This window comes from Aedes albopictus, chromosome 1 (genome assembly GCF_035046485.1).
Source record: "Aedes albopictus strain Foshan chromosome 1, AalbF5, whole genome shotgun sequence".
Lineage (NCBI taxonomy): Eukaryota > Metazoa > Arthropoda > Insecta > Diptera > Culicidae > Aedes > Aedes albopictus.
Window position 1 is genome coordinate 240,648,331 of NC_085136.1, and position 26,362 is coordinate 240,674,692.

The 26,362-nt window shown below is 43.7% G+C and overlaps 1 protein-coding gene across 1 annotated transcript in view; it reads right to left on the reverse strand.

The window, feature by feature from the left end:
* The window catches only part of LOC109419787 (sodium-coupled monocarboxylate transporter 1), a 157,851-nt gene extending 141,731 nt beyond the window's left edge, over positions 1 to 16,120 (reverse strand). Inside the window, exon 1 of the mRNA XM_029860195.2 lies at positions 15,545 to 16,120. The gene's annotated coding sequence lies outside the window, so the exon portion shown is untranslated. The remainder of the gene's footprint in view (positions 1 to 15,544) is intronic.
* Positions 16,121 to 26,362: the final 10,242 nt, after the last annotated feature.

Below are 26,362 nucleotides of genomic sequence, written 5' to 3' on the forward strand. Positions count from 1 at the left end.
AATCCAAACCGACGTCGGCCGTCCAACATTGTAGGCAGTTGATGATGGAATTTTCCGTTGGTTATAGGAGCCATGGTAAAGACGAAAACGTAGGAGATCAGCGGTCACCGTGTAGTATAACCGAAACGTCTGAACGGAACGAAAAGCACGAACAAGTTATTTTGCATGCTAGGTTTTCTTATTTTTGTCAACCAATTTAAATTTATTGGAAATAAACAAAATCTTTCTTCGATGTTAAGAAAACGTCAAGTATTTAGGTAATAGTTTGTCTGAAATATTGAACTGAAAACGACGAATCGATTTTTAAACTGTTAATATGAGTGCGTTCCTTTGACGGGAATTGAACCTGTTGCTTCGATTTGGATACACTGGCGCTTTAACCAACTTGGTCAAACAAACGAAGTTATGACTCTGCATATTAAAAAGGCTAACTGAACACCAACTCAGTAAAGATTGATCGGCTATGCGAGATACCTTTTACGCATAAAAGGTATGTGATATTGGCAGACTCTATTGTAGAACCGAGCAATCATCCTAGCAACAGCACAAGCACACCGTATCATCGCCTTATGATGGGCCTCTTTTGCTAGTCAATCTTTGCGTGCGTGAGGTCATATCACTTATCGCACTCACTCGATCATGGTTCACTAGGATTAATTTGCATGATTTATGTGGGGGCCATGCGTTGAAAGCATCTACTGTTTGTTTGTTTCCAACTGGTAGGAACCGGTTGTTACTTACAGCAGAGCTTTTTTGGCTTTTTTATTCAACCTCAAGTCTTTGGGGTCACTTGTTTTGGTAAGTGTTCACATTGAATCGACCTTACCTCGGTTCTTGCGTTTCGCCTCGTCCCTTCATAGTTCGATGTAAACAACAAAACACTTCAACGTGTCAAATTTTTGTAAGCTAATGATGTTTGTGATCTCATCTTAACCTCAACTTGTCAATCAATTTGGCATGGCAATTTATCAAAGCTTTTTTCTATTCTTTCTGTCAGTACGTACGCACCATGTTTAACATATATATGAGTTCTATGAGGACATACATAAGGCTAGTAGTACACAGGGTCAAATATTTGACAAGGAAAGAACTCAAGAAACAACATCAGTTTGACACTAATGAAAATTCGATCGAGTCACACAAGTTGTTTGAGCATTGGTTTCTTTTTGGACAAATATTTGACCCTGTGTACTAACAGCTTAAGTTTTACATCCTAGACTTGCCATTTTTCTTTCAAACATCGTGATAAAAAACATGAAGATAGTGGACAAAAATGGTTCAAAATTATAAAAAGCAAATGTTCAAAATTATTTTTATTAAGCTCCGTTAACTAGAATCTTACAGTTTCTACTCGATACTTTGAAAAAAAAAAACGTCAATCTGAAGCAGACTTTATGAGTGCACACATTGCTGATTGTGAGACACAGCAGATTTAAGTTGTAACCTACCATTAATAGTCTTCTTGTTCTGCTACTACCCTCTTTTTTCGCATGCCAGTAATAAGCAAACGTAGCCATGCGTGATTAATAATTTGGGATACTTTTGTGACATTAGTTTTTTTAAGATAATGTTGCTGGAGTCTGATATTCGGGAAGCATGTCAAGCAAACAAGAAGATGATAAAGCGTCGTTGAAGTAAACAATGAGACAGTGAAAAAACATTCGTCGCCGAATACTGCCGAAAAGGAAGTAAGTCGTTAACCCCTTGTGAGTTCGTTTTGACAATATTATTCCAATCGTCTTTATTTTTTGTTCGTATGACATCTCAAAAAAGAATCCTTGAAGCTAAAAAAAATTATGAAACATAATAATGCTTTGGGCTTCGTTAAAACGTATAAGGTGTTCTTGAAATTAATATCATACCAGCTGATTCGGGTTCTAACCAAATATGTTGGGATTTACATGATGTAAAAAAACAGCGTTGAGAAAGTTATAAGACATAAATTATGGTCACATTGGGCTAGTTTCTCTCACAAACGATTGACGTAATAATCTGGTCCCATCCACATAGCAAAACAAATCTAAAATGGGAGAAAACGTATCTCTGGAACTGAGATTTGGTCCCATCCAACGATGTTTCACACCATGGACGTTCCTTTTTAACAGCTACTAAATCAGCAAGTTTGCGTCATTTTGCTAATGAGCGTTTCGCATTATGCGTGGCATGGAATTGACGTCATTGGAAAAATCGTTTATGTAGAAGTAGTAATAGTGTGATTATGTCAGAAATCATTAGTAACCATTAAGAAAGTAGAGAACAAAGTTTTTGCTCAACAGTTATAAAAAAACGAAAGGTACAAGGAATTGTCAAGGAAGATGTGTTTCTGGCCTATTTTGGGATACGGATTTGAACCATCGAAAATGTCGAGTTTATCATTGAATCGGTCGATATATAAAAAAAACTCTATGAAAAACTTAACGTCAAGATTCACACTTGAAGACTAAAATATAAATATGTTGAATGCTCGTAACAGTCTATCAAACCGCAACACAAGTTTTCCCAAGCTAAAATATCAAAACACCTGGAAAACCCCGTAAAAGCTTTCCGTCTTTACAGTGGTTATCGCTGTCCAATCACTTTTCCATATTTTGAATGCTATTTTACGCCCAGGCCTGTGAACGGAAACATTGTGTACCTATTTCGTAAAATTCAGCATATTTGTAGTGCCGTGTCAAAATTTTGACTCAATCCATCAGCCATAGGGCACTGCATGAATTTCTTTCCTTCTCTTTCACTCTTACAGAAATTTTGTAAACAACAAGGCCAAGAAACGTCAAAATTCCATACAAAATCTAAACAATGCAGTGACCTATAGTTATAGCCTGTTATAGCATATCTGGGTTGCCCAGTTTGCACGAAAATCAGCGTTTGTCCGATCAGCAAGGATCTTGGCAAGGATGGAAGAAAATCACTTCTAGCGATTTGATCTTGCAGTAGCATGATGCCGACACCATCGCACCGTGTTCGTATCTCAAGGATGATCAAAGCATCTGATGCACACTTTGTCTTGGGATCACTCGTTATCGAATCATGTGACAAGTCGCGATTTATTTGATTCATTGCGATTTAATATACCATCGTGCGGGGCTACTTTTGAAATGCGGGGCTACTTTGGACGATTTTGAATATGGATTTTTTGAATTCAAAGTATGGTTCAAATCTGTTTGATGTCTTTGGGGCTTTTATGAAGCAATAGTTTTCCCTTCATCTGGTTGAAATTATTTTTCAAACAGACCGTTTTTTGCTTGTCAGGACGCGAAAAAACATCGAATAAACCAATAAAATATATTTAACGTATCAGAACATTTGGTCTGTAAGCATTGTTTCTACAGTTCATACATTTCAAAGGGTTGGTCAATTCATTCAAAATGTATCAACGTAGCATATACAATCGAATATTTGTATCGTTAAACATATTGAATGACCGTTTCACTTAAATAAAGGATTGATGCTCCCTTTTTTCAGGCTATCTATAAAGAAATATCACGCTGCTCATAATACCAAAGGACCACTGATACACAATTAGTTGATGAACTTACAGTAAATTTTGAGAATATTTGATGCGCTTTTCGAAAAGTTACGGATAGTTGAACTTTTTTTGAAAAGTGAAAATTTTGCCTGTCCTGATCATTTTGTCTATCCCCTGTATGCCGAGCGTTTCGTTTTTCAAGCGTGGTTTGTTTATGATGCTTGACGACGAAATGGTATCATTGTTGCTATGAACACGCGATGCCCTTCAAGCGCGTCACATTCAGCATCTGATCATGATCACTAGATTTCCATCCTTGCCGATCAGTTATGATGCACCACAATGTATTTAGCCGACTCCTGCCGCGTGAATGACAGTGATTCTAACAAGAACCTAGATTTCTTGGAATGTTTGGACCCAGCCAAAACTTTGTAATCCTGGATGAACCTTGGGATGAAATAAATGAATATTTTTTTTTCTTTATTTAAGTGATTTTTAACACTAGTTCATCCCTGTGAGCGCCAGAAGGGAGCTCAATAAAATAAATTCTTTAGAAATATACTCTTCTATCGTCTGGTACCTAAAACGAATGAGTTGGTGGGAAGTTATCAAGCCCGCTTCATTGACGGCCGATCGACAACGGACCAAATCTTCACTGTATGGCGCTATGCTGGACTATGCTCGAAAAAGACATGCAGGCACTCGAAATATTCAAGCTTCAGGCGCTTAGCACATCTTTGGCGGTGTGAGAACGGTGTGTGACCGCGAAGAATGAACCATGAGCTCACTGCACTCTACGGTGAACCTAGCATCTGGAAGGTGACAATCCGGGAGGATACGATGGGCAGGGCATGTTGTGAGAACTTCGGGTAGCAACAACCCTGCAAAGCTGGTGATCGCAAGAGATCCGGATGGTACAAGAAGACCTGGAGGGTAGCGTGCAAGTTGGGCAGACCAGATTCAGAACGAGCTGACAAGTGTAGACGGTTTTGCGATGAGCTCGGGTCGCAACGCCGGAACAATACCTGGGAACTGGCCTGCCTGTCGAATGATTGGTTCGAAGTGGGTATTTAAGGTTTAGAAGAACGAGTTGGGACAAATGGTAAAATGTAAACCTGGCATAGTGGCGTAATACCTACTTGGCGCAAAAGTACTAAGCTGACTTTGAGCAAGTGTCCATAAATTACGTCACGCAAAAATTGCCCATTTTCAACACTCCCCCCCTCCCCCCTATGTCACACTTTTTGTATGACAACTCTGAAATTTTTGTATGGGTTGTCACACTTTACTGACCCCCCCCCCCCCCCCCTAAAACCGTGACGTAATTCATGGACGTTCCCCCAGTAATACAACACGCAACGCAACATTCCGCACATTTGGCAGCTGTGCCCGTGAAGAAGCAATTCGCCGATAATCATCTCAATGTTGAGATGGCCTGGTGAACCCTAGGTTTAACTTCCATATTGCATAACTTAGAGAACGCGGTGCACGATTTGGATCAAAAATTACCCTAATGTCAAAGGAGGACTTAACGCGGAGCTGGAATAAAAAAGTGCTATTGAAGCAGAAGCCAGACTATGCAGTTTTGAGTCAGCTTCTGTGTCGACTGCGGCGCAGCATTAATGACCTGTGACAGTCGGCAATATGTTGAAACAAGAAGATGCCAGAAGTTCTTGACCGGCTTAGTTTCCAACAGTCAACGACAGACCCATTTGACCAATGCTTGTTGATCAGAAAGATATCTGATGAAACTGTTTTTCTATTAGTATATGTTGACGACATGCACGTTGCATCGGCTGACGATGCCGAGATCAGGCGAGCTATTGGTACTCTCACTAGAGAATTCAATCTACTTGAGAGACGTTAGTCGTTTCCTAGGTATGAGGATGAAGCGTGAAGAAGGAGCTTTCAAACTACGTTTGCTGGCTTACATTGACAAACTGATCGACAGATCTGGCCAGGCCAGACCAAAGCAGCAAAAATCCCAAAGGATCCAGAGTACGGTTAAACCGGTTAAATAGGCTCGTGTTCATGGCGATGGCACAAATTTCCCGAATGGAGGAGAACGTGCCTCTAGAGCCGACCTACTGATACCTGATACCTGATACGGTTAAACCATGGATATAAATCCAACGCAGTATCGAAACCTGGTCAGTGGCCTTCTCTACTTTTCGGTATGTGCCCGACCGAGTTTTGCTAAGCCCACAGAAGCTGAATGGATCGCTGTCAAAGGTGTATTGCAGTATTTACCTCCGTGGTACGAAAATACGAAGGAGTACTATTTACACGTGAGAGCGAGTGGTTTATTGAAGTCATTGTATACTTCGACTGGGCTGACGATGTTGAAACCCGCCAATCGACGTCGGGGTACGTCTTCAAATACGGTAACGGAGCGATAGTTTGGGCTAGTAGACGCCAAACATGCGTGACACACAGCTCAATGGAGATCGAGTGCGTTGCTCTTTATGAGGCCAGTCAAGACATCATTTGACCGAGACGTCAAGAAGAATATGAACAGAGAACAGATAAAGACGACAGTTTTGAGAGAGGATAACCAGAGTTGTTTAAAAGTAGGATAAGTTCTGGTTCATAGTATTAACTGTCTGTACGATGTATTCGAAGACTAGTAAATAAATAAATAAAAATAAGTCGATTCCTAAAAATACTCGGAGTTACAATGTACACATTTACAATACTGGACAGAATAAAGTGTGCATTGGCTATGGGGGTATATGTCTCAGCCTCTAATGCACCAATTGGATAATTGGATAATTTGGACCGTGAATTCATAATAACTTAAAATTTGATCTGTTGTTCAAAAATTGTGTGATTCTACTCAAAACGAGAGATTCGCGATAACTTTAAAAATCTTGCATGGTATAGTCAAACTTCTTAATAAGTTAAATTTCAAATGATCAAGGATGTCCATTTAAAATTTAAAGTCAACCTGGTGTACAAGAAGCTGAAATTCAGAGCTCTACAGGGTGCGGCAGGAAAAATTGCGAAAACTTCAAAGAGTTCACAGGCTCAATTCGGTGTATATATTAATGCAAAACGGTAAGTCGATAAGGAGAGCGTCCAACATAGCTCTGGTCCTCACAAGTTCCTACCTCATGCTTCTACGGGTCAAGCGATGACAAAGACCGCCAGCTAAGAGTTGTGTGCTTAGCTGGTAGTGCAGCCTGGGCACTGTTGTCCTTCTGGCTTCAGCTAGATTGAGGAGGTACGATCCGAGTGTCTGTTCACCAAGGAGGTGCGGCTCAAACAGCGTCTGTTCTGGCATCCAGCGGCTGAGTAAGAAACGCTGCACCACGCCCAGCTAGATCCAAGGTGGTAGCCCCATCAGCGTGGTCGTCCCAGTGTTGGTTGGGACGTTAAACAGAACTGGCACGATGGCCCTCCGGCGAGACAGGAGTGTTGGCGTAGGCCCAATAAGCCACCCGTAAAAATCCCCATTGCGAATAACATTGGAGAAAATACGACTCGATACAATCGACAAAGACCCACGCGACGAAATAAGGACTACGATTCGAAACTTGGAACATGGAATTGCAAGTCACTAGGTTTCGCAGGATGTGACAGGATAATCTACGACGAACTACATCCAGTGGTGGAAAGCATCATGTGCTTGACGTGTTTTTTGGTTCGCATCAAACACAATCTTTGCTCACGCGCTCGCGAACCAAAAAAGAGAGAACGGTTCACGATTTCCCGGATCGACGAACCAACACAAAACAAATGTCGAACGAGCAGAATCGCAGTTGGTTCGCCAGAAGGATCACAATGTAGAACACTTGGTTTGTTGCCATTTTTTGTATACTTAAAGGTAATTAGTTTAGTGTTTTTTGATTATACTGGTCAGGTACCATTCCAATAAATGATATCGACGAAAAAGTTTACCAACATTTGATTTCATTACAGAAATATCGGCCGCGAACCTCAAAAATAAAAAAGCATCGCGCTTGCAAAAGATGCGATGCACTCGTAGGCGTTCGTGTCGTACGATCGTGAGCCACAGAAGTACGAACAGCATCGCACAGCAAAGGTTTGCGATGCGATGGCATTTTTTTGTATCGCGTAAGCACATGTACGCGATCAATTTCCACCACTGACTACATCCCCGCAACTTCGACATCGTGGCGTTGCAGGAACTTTGTTGGACTGGACAGAAAGTGTGGAAAAGCGGGCATCAAGCGGCTACCTTCTACCAAAGCTGTGGCACCACCAATGAACTGGGAACAGGATTTATAGTGTTGGGCAAGATGCGACAACGTGTGATCGGGTGGCAGCCGATCAACGCAAGGATGTGCATGTTGAGAGTTAAGGGCCGTTTCTTGAACTACAGCATCATCAACGTCCACTGCCCACACGAAGGGAGACCCGATGACGAGAAAGAAGCGTTCTACGTGCAGTTAGAGCAAACATACGGTGGTTGCTCGCCGCGTGACGTGAAAATCGTTGTCGGCGACATGAACGCGCAGGTAGGAAGGGAGAAAATGTACCAACCGGTAATCGGGCGAAACAGCCTGCACGCCGTATCGAATGATAACGGCCAGCGATGCGTAAACTTTGCTTTCCCCCGCAAAGATATCCACAAAGCCACCTGGAGATCACCCGACCATCAAACAGAAAACCAAATCGACCACGTTCTAATCGACGGTAAATTCTTCTCGGATATAACCAACGTCCGCACATACCGCAGTGCGAATAAAGATTCGGATCACTACTTAGTCGCTGTATGCATGCGCTCAAAACTTTCGATAGTTATCACCACGCGTCGAAGTCGAACGCCGCGGCTCAATATCGAGCAGCTGCGTAACGTAGAAGTGGCTCAAGACTACGTGCAGCAGTTAGCAGTGGCCCTACCAACGGAAGAGCAGCTTGGCGCAGCTACACTTGAAGATGGCTGGAGGGACATCCGATCCGCCATAGGTAGTACCTCGGCTACAGCACTAGGCTTCGCGACTCCGAATCACAGAAACGACTGGTACGACGGCGAATGTGAAAAACGAGAAGAATGCTGCAACACCGTACGAGAGCGAATGAGGCACGTTACAAACAGGCGCGGAACAGGCAGAACTCAGTCTTCCGGATGAAGAAGCGCCAGCAGGAAGAACGAGATCGCGAAGCGATGGAAGAGCTGTACCGCGCTAAGGACACACGAAAGTTCTACGAGAAGCTGAATCGCTCGCGCAGAGGCTTTGTGCTACAAGCCGACATGTGCCGAGATAATCATGGGAATATTCTCACGAGCGAGCGTGAGGTGGTCGAAAGGTGGCGGCAGCATTACGATGAGCCCCTCAATGGCGACGTTGCAAGTACCGAAGGTGGCGTGGTAACAGATATAGGAGTATGTGCACAGGACGAAAGACTTCCGGCCCCTGACCTTCAAGAGATTGAGGAGGAGGTTGGCCGGTTGAAAACAACAAAGCCGCTGGAGCAGATCAACTACCAAGCGAGCTTCTAAAATACGGTGGAGAAGCACTGGTGAGAGCACTACACTGGGTCATTACCAAGATTTGGGAGGAGGAAGTATTACCGGAGGAATGGATGGAAGGTATCGTGTGTCCCATCTACAAAAAGGGCGACAAGTTGGATTGCGGGAACTACCCTGCGATCACACTACTGAGCGCTGCCTACAAGATACTCTCTCAAATTTTATGCCACCGTCTATCACCGATTGCAAGAGAGTTCGTGGGGCAATATCAGGCTGGATTTATGGGTGAACGCGCTACAACGGACCAGATGTTCGCCATCCGCCAGGTGCCGCGAATACAACGTGCCCACACATCACTTGTTCATCGATTTCAAATCGGCGTATGATACAATCGATCGAGAACAACTATGGCAGATTATGCACAAATACGGATTCCCGGATAAACTGATACGGTTGATCAAGGCGACGATGGATCGAGTGATGTGCGTAGTTCGAGTATCAGGGACCAGGGATGGCATTCACCATTTGCAAAGAGTTACATTCACTTGCTACTATCTCAGTTCATAAGCATGCTATCAAAAAACAATGTATGGATGACTTTTACCTTGTAATTTTATCTGAAAGTTTGCAGAATATCATAAGGGTCGCACACGCATGCTTAACTCGTGAGCAAGCTGTGAAAGCAACTCTCCACGCCGTGAATGTAATTTACATTCACGGCGTGGAGAGTTGCTTTCACGGTTCGCTCACGAGTTAAGCATGCGTGTGCGACCCTTATGATATTCTGCAAACTTTCAGATAAAATTACAAGGTAAAAGTCATCCATACATTGTTTTTTGATAGCATGCTTATGAACTGAGATAGTGCCAAGTGAATGTAACTCTTTGCAAATGGTGAATGCCATCCCTGTCAGGGACACTCTCGAGTCCCTTCGAATCTCGCAGAGGGTTACGGCAAGGTGATGGTCTTTCGTGCTTGCTGTTCAACATTGCTTTGGAGGGTGTAATAAGAAGAGCGGGGATAAACACGAGTGGGACGATTTTCACGAAGTCCGTTCAGCTGCTTGGTTTCGCCGATGATATTGATATTATTGCTCGTAAATTTGAGGCGATGGCGGAAACGTACATCCGACTAAAGAGTGAAGCCAGGCGAATCGGATTAGTCAATAATGTGTCGAAGACAAAGGGTAAAGGGCTCCAGGGAGGAATCACCGCGCCCGCCACCCCGAATTCATATCGACGGTGATGAAATCGAAGCGGTTGAAGAATTCGTGTACTTGGGCTCACTGGTGACCGACGACAACGACACCAGCAGAGAAATTCAGAGGCGCATTGTGGCAGGAAATCGTGCCTACTTTGGACTCCGCAGAACTCTACGATCGAATAAAGTTCGCCGTAACACGAAGTTAACCATCTACAAAACGCTGATTAGACCGGTCGTCCTCTATGGGCACGAAATATGGACCCTACGTGCAGAGGACCAACGCGCCCTTGGAGTTTTCGAACGGAAGGTGTTGCGCACCATCTACGGCGGAGTGCAGATGGAAGACTGGACTTGGAGAAGGCGAATGAACCACGAGCTGCATCAGCTGCTGAGAGAACCAACCATCGTCCACACCGCGAAAATCGGGAGGCTACGGTGGGCTACAAGAAGACGTGGAGCGCAGCGAGCTAGGTGGGTCGACCAAGTGGTGGACGATCTGCGGACCCTACGCAGAGTGCGGAACTGGAGACAAACAGCCATGGACCGAGTGGAATGGAGGCGGCTACTATGTACAGCAGAGGCCACCCCGGCCTTAGCCTGACCGGTAAGGTAAGTATATTAATATGTTTTTTTCATGACAGTGTATCAATCAATGCATGTCTATATGCTTGCAACAGAGAATAAAATTAAATTTATTTGATTTTTAACTTGTGATAATATAAGCCGGAAAAGTGAGTATCCAAAAACTGCGCGCCCAATCGTCATAAGACAAAATGGCAAATTATTGATAATGCTGATTATCTTCAGCTACTGGCGTTATCTTGTAAATGTCATTGACCAAAATGGAAAAAAAATTAAATAACTTTTCAGAAAATTAGCCTGTTAGAGATCTTAGAACATTAAAACATAGATTGGTTAACGACAAATAGACGAAAATGAGGCTTGAAGTTGAAAAACACTTGCATTTTTTTTTCTGCCGCATACTGTAAACTTGAGCATTTTGTATGAAAATTGGCCAAAGCATACTTTAGTAATGATATTTACCGTGGAACTCAGTAACTTTTGACATTTAATGTCCTGACCTCGATAACTTACAGATTTTCATCAAAAGAAACAACCGAGCGTACCACCGAGCGTGCTGTTGAGAACTCAGTACACTGGAACCCCTTTTTATGCACAAGGCAGGGGTTGCTTAAACAGGGAAATGTTTGCATAAATTAAGCTTGGGCTTCAATGAACGAATCTAGTTCGCGAAAACAGGTCTTGCTTCTGGGCATTTGGAGTTAGGCTCAGAGGGTTTCAAGAAAGTTCCCAGAGATCCCAAAAAAGGAGGCTCCAAGGCTTTAAGGACGTTCCAGGGGGTTGTTGCAGCGAATTTCAGGAGCTTTTTAAGGGCGGTCTATCAGGATTTTAACCTTCGAGGACGCGCGCCATCAAGCAACCGAAATTGCACCGCGCTTGCGCTGCATACGATGAGCGAGGTTTTTTGGTAGTGTTGTACTTTTTACAACAGCGCGCGTGCTGAAGGGTTAATGGGATTAAGAGGAATTCAGGGGCATTTCAAGGGGCTTCAAAGGCAATTCAGGGGGTCTCAGGAGCCTTTAAATGGCATTACGGGGTTTGAGAAGCGTTTTAAGGCATATCAGCGTCACTTCAGAAAGTTTCAGAAAATTTCAGGAACATTTGAAGGGCGTTTCTGGAGTTTTCAAGGGCGTTTGATACCATTTCATGTGCACAGGGGTTATCAGGTGCATTCCAGGTGGTTTTTGGGGTCTATTAACCGTCGTTTTTGGCCAGCAAAAAAACGCCCGTAGAATGCCGGCAGGGTACCCGGGTACCCACGAAATTAAAATAGTCATATCGCAGTCAATTTTCCATCGATTTTGAAAATGTTCGGCTCATTCAACACAGAAACTCACCATCTATAGACTGTTTCAGAAATTATAAATACACTAACGATTAACTGCCATTTCAATTTGAGCATAATATCCAAAAAAGTTTCTTCTAGCTCTTATAGTAAACATGCTAACGAAGCAAATAATACCAATTTTGTTGATGTTTCTGGTGAAAGTTAAAAAATAGGGCTCTATAAACTAGATGATTAAAATTTGAAGTTGCACAAAGTGGTCAAAAAATGTAGCATAGTAGAAAAGAAAAAAATCTCACAGATAAAATATTTAATTTCCAAACACAATAAAAATGGCTGTATCGATAATAAAAGATATTTCTCGATTGGTAAGAGTAGTTTTTACTGGAATATTTGATCAAGAACCAACATTACGGGCCTTCTCAATACAAAATTTTTTGTTTCAAATTTCTCAACAACACCAGTAGCAACAAACGTTAAGCAAACGAATGTCTTTATTACTGCTTACTGCATTCGTTTCTATGGTATGACAAACTTTGCCATCTGAAGGATCAAATGAGCTGAAAAAATAAGTTTGTTTAGATTAAATGCGTTCAGGAAAGCTAAGAAACTGTGTGGTACTTGTTATGTTCCGTAGAAAACCTTAAAAAATAAGAAACTTAATCTCCGAAAAAATCTTGTGGGAATGCCTTTATTGATTTTTCCCAAAGTTTGATCAAGGCATTACTTAAACAACTTGTTGCGAAAGCGAATGTGATAAAAATTTAGATAATGTTTGGTATTTAGTGATAAATAATGTTGAAATCATTAAAAAACACTATTGTGCAAATGCAAATTTGAAAAATTAAGTTATTTATTGGAGAACTCGACTGTTCTTTAAAATATCAAGACAATTGAAAGGAAATATAAAAATATGGAGTACAATATGCTATACTCTGAAAGAAGTTGGTAAAAATCATTATAACAGTTCATTTAATTTAATAAACAAAGTGTATTTATAATTTCTGAAACAGTCTATATCAGGAAAGTATTCGGTTAAACCGGTCCTACTCCCACGGGTGCCGGAAAATCCGGATTTCCGGGCACATGTTCATATGCAATAGAATGCATAGCATTTAAGGTGAGCCAGTAGCAATATGAGTATTAATCATCCTAGGTAAACCTGCCCCAGCAGAAATTATTTGATCACTTGATCAGTCTCGAATTACAAACGGTGTTGACTTAGAAATTGTCCCATATGAACAGTATTGGGACAGTAACACTTTTTGATATCCTAACCCCAACAATGTGGAAATCAGTATAGTATAAAAACATGTTGCCGAAAATCAGGATTTTCCAAATCCTACAGTGATCGGACCGGTCCAAACAAATATTCTTGCGATAAATGAAAAGTTCCTGAGTTGAATTAGGCTGATACAAATTTTATTTTCACTTTTTGTCTCCCCCCCCCCCATCTTCAAAAAATTTTGGCTGGAATTTGCATTTTGAGGGGGCAGATAAAAAATATTTATCAAAATTTCGGGTTTTTCTAACAATTCTTTAACAAATCCGATGAGTTTTTAATATTTTTCAGATTAAATGCTTTATTATTTTTATCCCCCCCCCCTCGACCAGCCAAAGGGTGGTGGGACAAAAAGTGAAATAAATATTTAAAACGGCCTTAGCCAAAAAAAAAAATCAAAATCGGTGAAAAACTGACGGAGATATTGTCATTTCAATTTCGTGGGTACCCTGCTGGCCACACTAGGGTTAAAATAATAAGATTGAATAATTGTACCTCGAATTCTATTTCCATCTAGTCCATGTCTATATCGGGCCCAACATGAATTTAATTCCCCTCACACTTTCTACGTGACATACAAATTATGATTTGACCGTAGTCGAATAAAAGTCGGTCAAATTCTTCGCAATCCAAACCAAAGCAAATCTTCAGAGCAGATTGAGCAGAAAGCTTTTAAATTGATTAAAATGTATCATGTGGAATACGACGTTTTGTATGCAGAAAATCCACGCACACATTTCCCTGCGTCATTCCTTGAACCAAGACAACTATTTGTTTGCAATTTACCGACGGGAAAAGCAATTCATTTCAATAATTGAGCAGCTTTTGCTGCATTCTACAGCAGTGAAATCTAACGTTGAAGTGCCACAGAGCTTTTGTGAGGTGTGAATTGAAAGTCAAAGTGAATCTGGCGAAATGAAAATTGAATAAAGAACAGTTCGGCTAGCTGCTGCTTCGGCATACGCAAAATGATAAAAATCATGAAGTTGTAAATGGAGTGAAATTGAAACGAGAAATTTTGCGTATTTTTTTGCATGTTTTTTTCATTGAACGGCTATTCTTAATATAAAAAATCTCAAACATTATTTTCTTTTCATTGTTTTGAATATCAATGAAAAAAATAATTAGAAGCATTTGATCATGCAACAGTAAATAATTCGCCAAATCCAGCGCATGAAAAAAAAATCTGTTTCAAATTATAAAATTTATTTTTCGTTAAAATTTATGTATTTGAAGTTAAAATTTCGTATTTCGAACTGGCAGTGCTCATAATGCAAATTTCTACAGATTTGATACAGGGATAATGATGCAGGGTCATTAGGCTGAAGGTTACTAGGCCGAATGGTCATTAAGCCGCACTGTTATCACGATGAATTACAATTTATCAGGACACTGGAAACGGATCTGTTGTTTTTACTTTTTTTTCCAACAATTAGGTTGACACAAATTTTGATTTTCTCTTATGTCACCCCCCCCCCCCCCCCTCCCCCTCGGAAATTTTTTGTCGGAATCCGACATTTTGAGGGGGAACGAATAAACTATTTAAGAAATTTAAAAATTTTAAAGTGAAATTAGAGTTGTTGAAATAATTTCTTAACAAATCCGACGAGTTTGATGATTTTGCCTAATTGTTTAAGTATTTTTGTATCAAATACATTTATAATTTATCATCCCCGCCCCCCCCCCCCCCCTTGACGAGTCAACGAGCAAAGTGACAAAAAAAAGAAAATGAGATTTGTACCGGGCTTATTGCCAAAAATATTCTAACAATGAAACTTGAAAGAATAGCCTATGTTTAAATCAAGGAAAATTTTATGATTTAAATAAGTTTATCTTCATGCCTGCCATACGACATACACATACAACATGGTCATTGGCAGCGGAAGCTCTCAGCTAATAACAGTGGAAGTGCTCAGAGAACACTAAGCTGAGAAGGCGGTTTTGTCCCACTGGGGACAAAACGGCAAAAATTAAGACTCAATGACCATTCGGCCTAATGACCTTCGGCTTAATGGCCTGACCCCAGGGATAATGTATTGCTTATTTCATCATAACAAACCATTATCGTTTACCAAAAAGTCAAAAGCAGTTTTTTCGCAGCAATCACAACCAATGTTTATTAAAATTTATCACTGCACATTACTTGTCATCACTCATCAGGATAACAGTAAAACCATTTTCAATTACGGTTTTGTAATTTAGAGCAAGAATACCGCTTTTTAATAATTGAGGATTGCTGATGATTGAATGATGGTTATTTGAGCCTTAAAAACAACGTAGCCTTACCTTTTTGATTATCGTTTGTTCAAGTTATTTTCTTCGAAAAATAGATTTCCCACCGCACGAACGCACATAACATACAATCTTTAGCACTAGTTCTCAGCAATTTTGCGGTACATTTAAATAAATATCACCGTAAACAAAGCCACCAACCGCGCGCACTTCTGATTCATTGACCGACTTTTTCTTTATCTTCACGGATTCCTTCTTTCACCTTTCCTTCGGCAACGATTCCGAAAAACCGGAAAGTCACGTAATACACGTTTGAAGCCGATGCACAGGCAGCCCACACACTACTGGTCGAATATTCTAGTTCTGCACGTTATCTCTTTCAAGCTTTCAAGTGGTTATTCCGTCACTTGCAAATTTCCCGCCAAAAAAATGCTTTTCACTGGTTCACCGATTCACCATTCAATCACAACGTGAGAAGCGCGATCTCGATGATTACACCAAAACTCCGAAGAAGTAACGCACCCCGAAACTGCAATTGGCCGATGATGCGCGAACCAAATCTCCGCCTTTTCGGAAGCGACGAACGTTGTGTGTGCTTTCCGTTGCAAGTCCACTCGGTGACTGTTAGGGACGCCTAGGCTGGGGGCATGGATAAGTGGCAGCGACGACGACGATGACGACGACGATTAAACCAAGCGTGCGGTGATCTCGGATCCACTCTGCTGCAGCAGCACTATTATTGGTACTAAAACCGGTGTCACCATCCGAGCGAGAGACTATGGACTGAACTGGAGGAATGGAGGAAACTGCTTGGCTACAACTATGCTACTTGGTTGGTACGAGTATGGCGGTGAAGTCGATGTACTCGCAGCAATGTTCGGTTCTGAACTGACTTATCATCGCTTTGGTAGCTAGCCCTTGCTGGGTTAGTTGCTATTCAAAACGATAGCAGAAGAAGTCAACGTGTTTGTAACATTTTTTTTGTTTTGCTCAAAACTTCTCTGCCAATGGTGGTAGGGCATGATTAGAAATAAATTTAGACACACGTGTGTGGTTTTGATGGACCGGGTAGCCGAGGCGGGGCCCGTATTTGTTATTGTATTCAGCAACAACACGTTGAAGGTGTCTGGGTTCGGTTTTCAGCACAGTTTATAATTTTTTCATAATACAAAAATTCTATGAACTGTTGTAAAATTGTAAAAAAAAAATAAGTAAAAGGTAACTTGCTTGTTTGTTGGCTACAAAGCATTTCGGTCCCCAATTTTTCAACAACTTCAAACTCATCAAATCAAACCCTACCACATCACTAACACCATTAGTGCCTCTCTGTACCTCCCCGCAATCATTTAAGAAAATCCATAACCTTCAAACATAAACACCAACAGTCTAATCTTCAAGAGAGTCCAGTTGGTTTTGCCCGAAAACCATGTTCTTACTGATACCATTATCTGCCAAGACTATTTTTTTTTTTTTCATTTTAGTTCGCTGGTTTAAAATCAATGAATGAATGGTGAACCTTCAAGTCAAACTCCCGAAACTTGCATAGGATCATCCGCAGGTAAAGCCCGGGAGCTGAATACACGCACCACGAAAAATGCACGATTATGGTACACAGCGTGAGTGTGAAGTCGCTAAAGGGGGTCGAAGGCGCAACTGCTCGAGGGTTAAACACCCTTCTTTTGTATAAACAAGGGGAAATCTGCTCAACAGACACCCGAACAGTAAGATTCGTGTAGTGTGGGCTTAAGGCCGTCTTCTACAACAAAAGTAAAAGCCAGGACTACTCTCTCCTCGACCCACTGAACACATTGCCATGATCGCCAAACCCTACGCCTCTCCGCAACCACCAAGAAGGCATTGCTTCAGAGATTGGCTAGTGCACATCGCTCCCTCAAGGTTAGCTGCGAAGCCTGCAGCAACGAACATCGATGACTCGCTTTGGAGAGTTCATCACGGTAGCATGCTGGCGCTCAGTCAGTTTTCCGAGTGGTCCTCACCACTCCCTTTGTCTTCGGAAGGCAGGCAGGGACAACCCCGCCCGCCCCCAACTGTTTTGCAGAAATCAAGAACTGATGCCTACATGCAACCAGATCTGACCTGCTGATGGCAAGGGTATCACTACCCTGCAGGCCCTATCAGCTGCAGATAGCAGGGTCTCCACCTGCCTCGGCCCTTACCAGGGACCCCTTTCACCATGGGCTAGGATCCAACCCAGTAGACCGACGCCACGACACTTAATCGCTGTAAGGGTCGATCTCGACCGCAGGACACCGGTATGACCTACGAAGCCGACTCCGAACCCATGGACCACCTCTTGTACTGCATCTGGACTAGCCACTCTCCGAGTCCACGCGCCACCTCTTCTGTAGCTCCCAGACGATATGGGTGATAGCCGTTGAAACGGCGTTCCAGCCAAACTCATCCCTACACATCCTCTGGACCAAGTTGTCCGGGTTTGTGTCCTCCCCGCATGTGGCAAGCATGCGGTCACGCATTGTGCGAAAACGCGGGCACACGAACAAAACGTGTTCCGCCGTTTCCTCTAAATCATTGCACACTGGGCATTCGGGAGAATCCGCATGCCCGAAACGGTGTAGATACTGTCGGAAGCAACCATGACCAGTAAGGACCTGTGTCAGGTGGAATGTAACTTCCCCATGGCGCCTATTAATCCAACTATCTACCCTCGGAATCAACCTATGTGTCCACCTTCCTTTGGTGGAACTGTCCCACGCGCGCTGCCATTTGACCATAGAGGCCATCCTGACAGTCCTGCGTATGCCTCTTGTGCCGCGCATTTCGAAGCACTCCATGTCCTCACTGATAAGAATGCTGATAGGCACCATACCAGTAATGACGCAGAGAGCGTCGTGTGACACGGTACGGTACGCGCTCGCAACCCTCAGGCACATAAGCCTGTAAGTACTTTCCAGCTTCCGTCGGTAGGATTTAGTACTTAGCGCGGTGCCCCACGCCGGGCCGCCATACCTAAGTATGGACGTAGCAACACTAGCCAGAAGCTTGCGCTTACTGGCGTACACCGCAGAGCTATTAGATATGTTCCGGGAAAGTGTCGCAATAGCTGTGGAGGCTCATTTACAGGCATAATCGACGTGGCTACCGAAGGTAAGCTTATTGTCGATCATCACGCCCAAGTGTTTGACGGAACGCTTTGACAGGATAGTGCACTCTCCTACACTGATCTCCGTCTGCTGCTCCGACTTCAGGTTGTTAACAACCGTCACCTCTGTCTTGTGGTGAGCCAGCTCCAGTTTCCTGGACCGCATCCACGCCTCCACAACCTTGATCGAGTGGTTGGTAGTCAACTTTACCTCCTCGATCGTTTCACCGTAGACTTCGAGCGTAATGTCGTCGGCAAATCCGACAATCACCACTCCCACTGGGTACTCTAACCTCAACACCTCGTCGTACATAACATTCCATAACACCGGACCCAGGATGGAACCTTGCGGGACTCCTGAGGTTATGTGAAAGCACTTCCGACCCACCTCCGTGTCGTAGACTAGTACACGATTCTGAAAGTAACTTCCGAGAATCTTGTACAGGTACTCCGGTATCCCCAGACGCAAGAGCGCATCGGCAATAGCAGACCAGCTGGCGCTATTAAACGCATTCCTAACATCCAGAGTCACTACCGCACAGAAACGAATTCCCCTCTTCTTAGGCTCGAGTGCTTTCTCGACGATTTTTGTAACCGACAAGATAGCGTCTACGGTGGACCTCCCCTTTCGGAAGTCGTACTGGTTGCTCGGAAGACCATTTACGCCCTCAGTGAACCTCAACATTCTATTAAGGATGATCTTTTCGAGCACCTTCTCCGCCGTGTCAATCAAGCATATTGGTCTATATGCCAACGGGTCTCCGGGTGGTTTCCCCGCCTTTGGCAATAGTACCAGGCTCTGCCTCCTCCAAGCTTCTGTGAAAACTCCCTCGTCCAGGCATTTCTGCATTAGCAGATCTGAACATTTCGGGAGCCTCTGCAATAGCTACTTTTTAAGCCAAGGTAAGAATTCCGTCCTGGCCTGGGGCCTGACTCACGCTAAGGGACTTTGCTAACCCCACAAGTTTCACATCGGTGACCCTCTCCTCATCACTAGCCCCTGTCCCCAGCTGTCCTACGAAAGGAGGCCAAGGACTAGGATCATGACGCGGAAAAAGCCCCTCGATGATCTCTCCAACATCTCTGGAGATTGCTGGAGCCATTACACCTCTCGTCTTGGCTATCACGATCCTGTAGGTATCACCGCACGAATTTGCATTGGCACTCTGACAGAGACCTTCGAAGCAGGCCTTTTCGCTTGCCCTTATCTCGGTCTTCAGCGTGGCTTTTGCAGCGGCGAACACTGTAACGAAATTAAGTTACAAAACAAAAGAAGATCGTTTTCCTTTCATCCTTTATTCCTACATTCCTCCATACAACCTCTTCCCCTACATTTCCTACTGTTCCCTACTAATCTTTTCTTTTTACATTCATGTCTTCTTCCTTTCCACATACCTTTTCTTTCTTCGCCCCTGGGGCTAATCCTCCTCCTTCACTCTTTCCAGCCTGCTCCTCGATCTTGCACCGAAATTGCCTCCACTTCTATTTACACCTTTCCTCACCTTCCACATCGTACTTCCTCCTTTCGTTCCTGCCTCCAATTTTCTTCAGCCACGCTCCCGCTTTTCCCGCACCGCCGCGTCCCCCTTTGGCCGTCCGGCAGCGACCAATACCCAGATGGGGGCCGTCTAACGGTGCCGTCCTTCTATGCCTTTCCAATCCGCTTTCCACAATTAGAACCGATCGCGATCGCCATCTCCGTCGTCGCTGCTGGTCTAGGTAGCTTCGTGCGCGAATGTTCGTCGTCGCCCCACGAGTGCGATGATGGGCGAGATGATGGGCAAACGAGATGAAAGAGCAATGTCATCGTTACTTTCGCACTGCTTTGCTCGTGTTTGGATATTTTCTTGCCTGGTGTCACGGTGGGTCAGGTGTATGATTTTTGTCAAAATACTTGTCGATTTGGATTGAGGAGAAAAACGGTAACAACACCACCCGCCGTTCGTTTCGCTCTTCCTCTGATCGTGTTCGCTGCATCCACCGCCTAGCCCGTAGGCAGGCGCGGCGCAGGTCCACAATCGCGTCGGTCCACCAGTAAGCTGGTGGACTCGCCTAGGCATAATCGCATCGCACGCACGCGAGAGCACCGCCAAGGTATTTACATATTCCAAGGTAGTCTTAGATGTCAAAACTGGCTGAGCGGCCATTATTTTTTCACCGTGAGAAATTCTGAAAACAAACACCCCCCCTCAGCAAATTCCTTTGAAATTTGGCTTCCTCTGCTTTTCCCCACAAACTAAACGACCTGCTCAACCTTCCATTATATAAAAACCTTGAGCACCGCTACCAGTTCGTTATCTTAGTATGTGAACATAAGTTTCACTCACGGTGGAGACTTCCCTAAATATCCCTTCATCGAAGTATGATGTCTTCCACCTACGAGGGCTTAGCCTTGGCCTAGTCACCTCTTCCTCTACCTGCTGCCTGCTGTTGTTGTAGTTGATACGGTAACGAACCGCCAGATGATCGCTGTGAGTGTAGCCATCGTTTACTCTAAAATTCGGACTACTTGTTAGGGCAGGCAACAAAAGTAACTTCAACAATCGACTCCGCATCGTTTCGACTAAAGGTACTCTTGGTCCCAAAATTAGCCAGGTTGACATCTAGCATGGCCAGGGTCTCTAATAGGTTCTAACACAGCTAGCTGCAGCTGCAGCTGGTTCGTAAATCGGCTTCCACATTCCATAGCCTAGGCATTGAAGTCACCTGCTATTACAACCGGCCTTCATCCAATCAGCAAAGTCATCATACAGTCCAGTATCTGCGTGAACTGCTCGAACGACCACCGCGGATACAGAAGAAGATTCTGTTTACTTTGGCGAACAAGCATCTCTCATAGGTAGTAGAAGCCAACTCCTGGACGGAGTATTTACCTGCACTGCGATTTGTTCTCTAAGTATGGCTTTCTTGAAGGCCGGGCACCTTTGGACCTCCCGTTGGGTGCTTGTTGTTCACGGATTCCCCGGAACAAATCAAATGCGTGGATGGACTCATGCAGCCTTCTGCCTTAAGCCCTTCGGCGCCGCATCACCTGCACAGCTTGCTCCTATCAGGGCCTTTTGCAGTCCCATGACTTGTGTCCTGGTTCCAAACACCTGCAGCAAACCTCCGATGGCTCATGCAAGGTCAGTTGGCATACCTTCTCTACTTTAACAAACTTGTTTGCGTCCGCCACAGGTAGCTGTACCTAGGCTACATGTGCCACCTGCCGGGCTCTTCCGTAGCCGAATGGCTGCGGTAGCCACCTGCACTTCGCACTGTTGCCGCAGTGCCGTGACGATCTCTTCCGTTTCGGTGATCTCGTCTAGGTTCTTCACCTTCAGAGTCGCCTCCGCTGTAAGAGCCCTTACCTCCATCCCTTCGCCTCTTCCGCCAGACTTTTGTAGAAGGTACTCTTGCACTCCTTGTCGCTCTTGAGGTCTAGGATCATTTCAACCGTACGTGTACGTACACGCCGGCTCCCAGATCCACGAGCTTGGCGTCGCTTCGCATCGCATTCAACACGTCCGTGTATTTAGAGTGTTTGGTCTCGCCTTTCTCACGCTTGGCACCTACCTTCCTACGTCTCCTGGGCACGGTGTCCCTTCGCTCCTGCGCATCATTTTTTTTCTACTTCCTCTTCCGCTCAACTTTCCTCCAAGGGAGGTCTTCCCCGTGGTTCGCCCTACTTTGTGGTTGCTCAGGGTCTAACAACGGTCGCCACCCCCTGTTCCCTTCCACCCGGGACAGGCTAGCCTTTTCTGGCCCATCCTTCCCAGCTTTCTGGGGCGCTGGCTGGGGTCTGACTTGCCGGCATTACTACCGACCTTCGGGATTAGTATCCGCCTAGCCTTGCGGACACCGCCACCTTACCTGACGGCTGCCTTAAAAAAAACAGTCGCATTCGTCACACCTTTTGGGCATTCAGCGAAAGCGAAGGCTTCCGTCTGGGTAGACATCGTAACCTTTGCTTTCGCCGGTTCTGCCGCTGCTTCAGTTTTCACAAGTCTCTCGTGATCTTACTTGGTATCGTCCATCGACTTACGATGTCGCAACAGGGCCGTTTCAGAGTCCTTGCTTATGTTGGATTTCGTGGACGCAAAGTCGGTGATCTTTGTCAAGCTGCCCACATCTTCCTTAATCCGCGCCTCTTTGTGTATCTCGCAGCGTCCTTGAAGAACTTCTGAATACTACTGAATTATTATGAATTATTTCAAGGTAAGTTTCAGATAAAAGTTTTTGCCTTTCTCGTACACCAAGGTGTACCGAAAGGCTATATGTTCACTCCAAAAACGAAAATTTGATAGAGCCCCCGGAGGGGTCAAGTGTTATATACCAATCGACTCAGCTCGACGAGTTGAGATGATGTCTGTGTGTATGTATGTGTGTGTGTGTGTGTGTATGTATGTGTGTGTGTGTGTGTGTATGTGTACAAAAAGGTCACCTAATTTTTAGATAGTAAATATGAACCGATTTCAACGACCGATGGTTCATTCGACGCGGTATATTGCCCCATTGTTTCCTATTGAAAATGGTTCAGATCGGTCCAGCCGTTCCGGAGTTATGGCCATTTAGGTGTTCCGGACCGGTACCCTAGGAAGGGGCCAGATATGAAAATGCAACAAACCCATGCATGCGACCCATCAAACCACTGCATTTTCGATTATCTGATGAACGGGAAGTAGGAAAATGGTCTCAGACTATTTCTGAACCGGTTGTGTTTCGGAACCGGTTCCGGGTGTCCTGCCGGAAGTGGCCAAATATAAAATTGAACATAACCCATGCATGCGACACGTCAAATAGCGGCATTTTCGATAACCAGTTGAATGGTGAGCAGGAAAGTAGTGTCAGACTATATTTGAACCGATAGTGTTCCAGAACCGGTTCCAGGTGTCCGGCCGGAAGTGGCCAACTAAAAAAGTGAACCAAACCCATGCATGCGACACATCAAAGAGCTGCTTTTTCGATAACCTGATAAACGGTAAGCAGGAGAATAGTTTCAGACCATATCTGAACCGGTTGTGTTCCGGAACCGGTTCCAGGTGTCCCGTTGGAAATTGCCAAGAAAAAAACAAACCCAGGCATGCGACACATCGAATTGCGGCTTTTGCGATGACCTGATGAACGGTAAGCAGAAAAGTAGTCTCAGACTATATTTGAACCAGTAGTGTTTCAGAACCGGTTCCAGGTGTCCCGCCGAAAGTGGCCAACTAGAAAAGTGAACCAAACCCATGCATGCGACACATCAAATAGCGGCTGGATTGATAACCAGATGAACGGTAAGCAGGAAAATAGTTTCAGACCATATCTGAACTGGTTGTGTTCCGGAACCGGTTCCAGGTGTCCCGCTGGAAGCTGCCAATTAAAAAAAACAAACCCAGGCATGCGACACATCAAACAGTGGCTTTTTCGATAACCTGATGAACGGTTAGCAGGAGAATAGTTTCAGACCATATCTGAACCGGTTGTGTTCCGGAGCTGGTTCCAGGTGTCCCGGCGGAAGTGGCCAACTAGAAAAGTGAACCAAACCCATGCATGCGACACATCAAAGAACGGCTTTTTCGATAACCAAATGAACGTTAAGCAGTAAAATAGTTTCAGCCCATATCTGAACCGGTTGTGTTCCGGAACCGGTTCCAGGTTTCCCGCCGGAAGTGGCCAATTAAAAAAGTGAACCAAACCCAGGCATGCGACACATCAAAGAGCGGCTTTTTCGATAACCAGATAGACGGTAAACAGTAACATAGTTTCAGTCCATATCTGAACCGGTTGTGTTCCGGAACTGGTTCCAAGTGTCCCGCCGGAAGAGGCCAACTATAAATCTGTACCAAACCCATGCATGCGACGCATCAAAGAGCGACTTTTTTGATAACCAGATGAACGGTAAGCAGGACTATATCTGAACCGATTGTGTTCCGGAACCGGTTCCAGATTTCCCGCTGGAAGTGGCCAATTAAAAAAGTGAACCGAACCCAGACATGCGACACACCAAAAAGCGGCTTTATCGATAATCAGATTAACGGTAAGCAGGAAAATAGTTTCAGACCATATCTGAATCGCTAATATAGTGAACTGACGAAGCTGAAGGGGTGAATCCTGCTGAATGCTTCTGATGATGACCGAAGAATAGTAGGTCGAAACGCTTAACGCTAAACAAGCTGTATATCACCGGTAATCACCAATCAATCCTCTAAATAACATATCTGAACCGGTTGTGTTCCGGAACCGTTTCCAGATGTCTAGCCGGAAGTGGTCAGTTTAAAAAGTGAACCAAACCCATGCATGCGAAATATCAAATCATCAAAAATGTTCGATAACCAGATAAACGGGCAGCAGGAAAATAGTCTTTGACCAAGCTCTGACCACACCTAAGATTACCGGCAGTGTTGCAGAATCAGGATTATGCATCGCTAAAATTACAACAAAACAAAAACGATGCAAGCGAACAAAAATTTGATAAAAATTCAAGCGATCTTGCAAATCACACCATTTTCCTGAAGCGTAATTATACAGTAGGATGAATCAACGTTGTAAGGGGAAATTTTAATTTTATAGCACTTAAATTACTGCGCACAATTTTGATGCAACTGGTTGAGCCATCGCGCTCTGTAACACGGTTGAAATTTGAATGGGTTTTATTATGGGAAATTTTACTTGCTTGCACTTTTTTTGTCAAACTTTACATGAATCTTATGCTGCCGTTCCACGCCCAATTGTCCCATGTTATATGGGAATCCCATATAACATGGGATAATTATGCGTATAACGGCAGTATAACCAATGATAATAAAGTAAAGGCTAAACTGTGCAGAAAAAAAATTGCTGAAATGTCTTGATAATGTTCGGCATCCAGTGCTAGTGAAGCAGACAACTGAAAGGTTTAATATTTTTTGCAATTTCTCATCGTAATAGGGCACTGCATTGTTTTGATTCTGTATGGGATTTTGACGTTTCTTGGCCTTGTTGTTTACAAGATTTCTGTGAGAGTGAAAGAGAAGGAGAGATTTTCATGCAGTGCCCTATAAGCTGTTTTCCCTCACGAAAATCTGACAGGAAAAGGCTTACTTTCCCACACCAAATTAGCAGTGTGGTAATGGTTCAGTACAGCACTGATTTGCGTTGCGTAATGAACCATTGCAGCACTGTTTTCAGTTTTGATCAACTTCTTGATGCTTCTGGACGCAGGTTTAAAAAATTCTGACAACTACACAGCATAACCTGCTATGATCACACTTTCTTAAACATAGCTATGAACATCAGTGTGGAGTTTGATGAAAAAGTTTTGTTTTAAATTATCCTCAAATCTTGCCTCAAGTAGTAATTTATGAAATTGCGAATAACGTTTTTTTTTTTTAATTTCTTTGTATTTCTGAATTTTAACTTATTGCTAATTCTTCACAATATTGCGAATAACGTTGAACGATACTCGGTGCAGAACTCGATTTTTACAGCACTCATCGTACTTTAAAATCCTCATTCTGCACCTTGTTGCGTAAACTACTATTTCAGCTCTGCTTATACGTTTAACATAATACATAACATAGGAATAAGAGCCATCAATAAGTTTCCAAATTCGATTATGGCTTTGATAAGGTTCTTGCTTTTCTGAACAAGGCTGACACAAATTTCGATTTTCTCTTAAGTCAAGAGGGGTCCCCCTTCGAAATTTTGGATCGGAATTCAACATTTTGAGGAAGGGCACAAATGAATAAACCAATATATTTTTATATTTTAAGGTGAAGAGTCCTCCAGAAAATTTCTTATCAAACCCG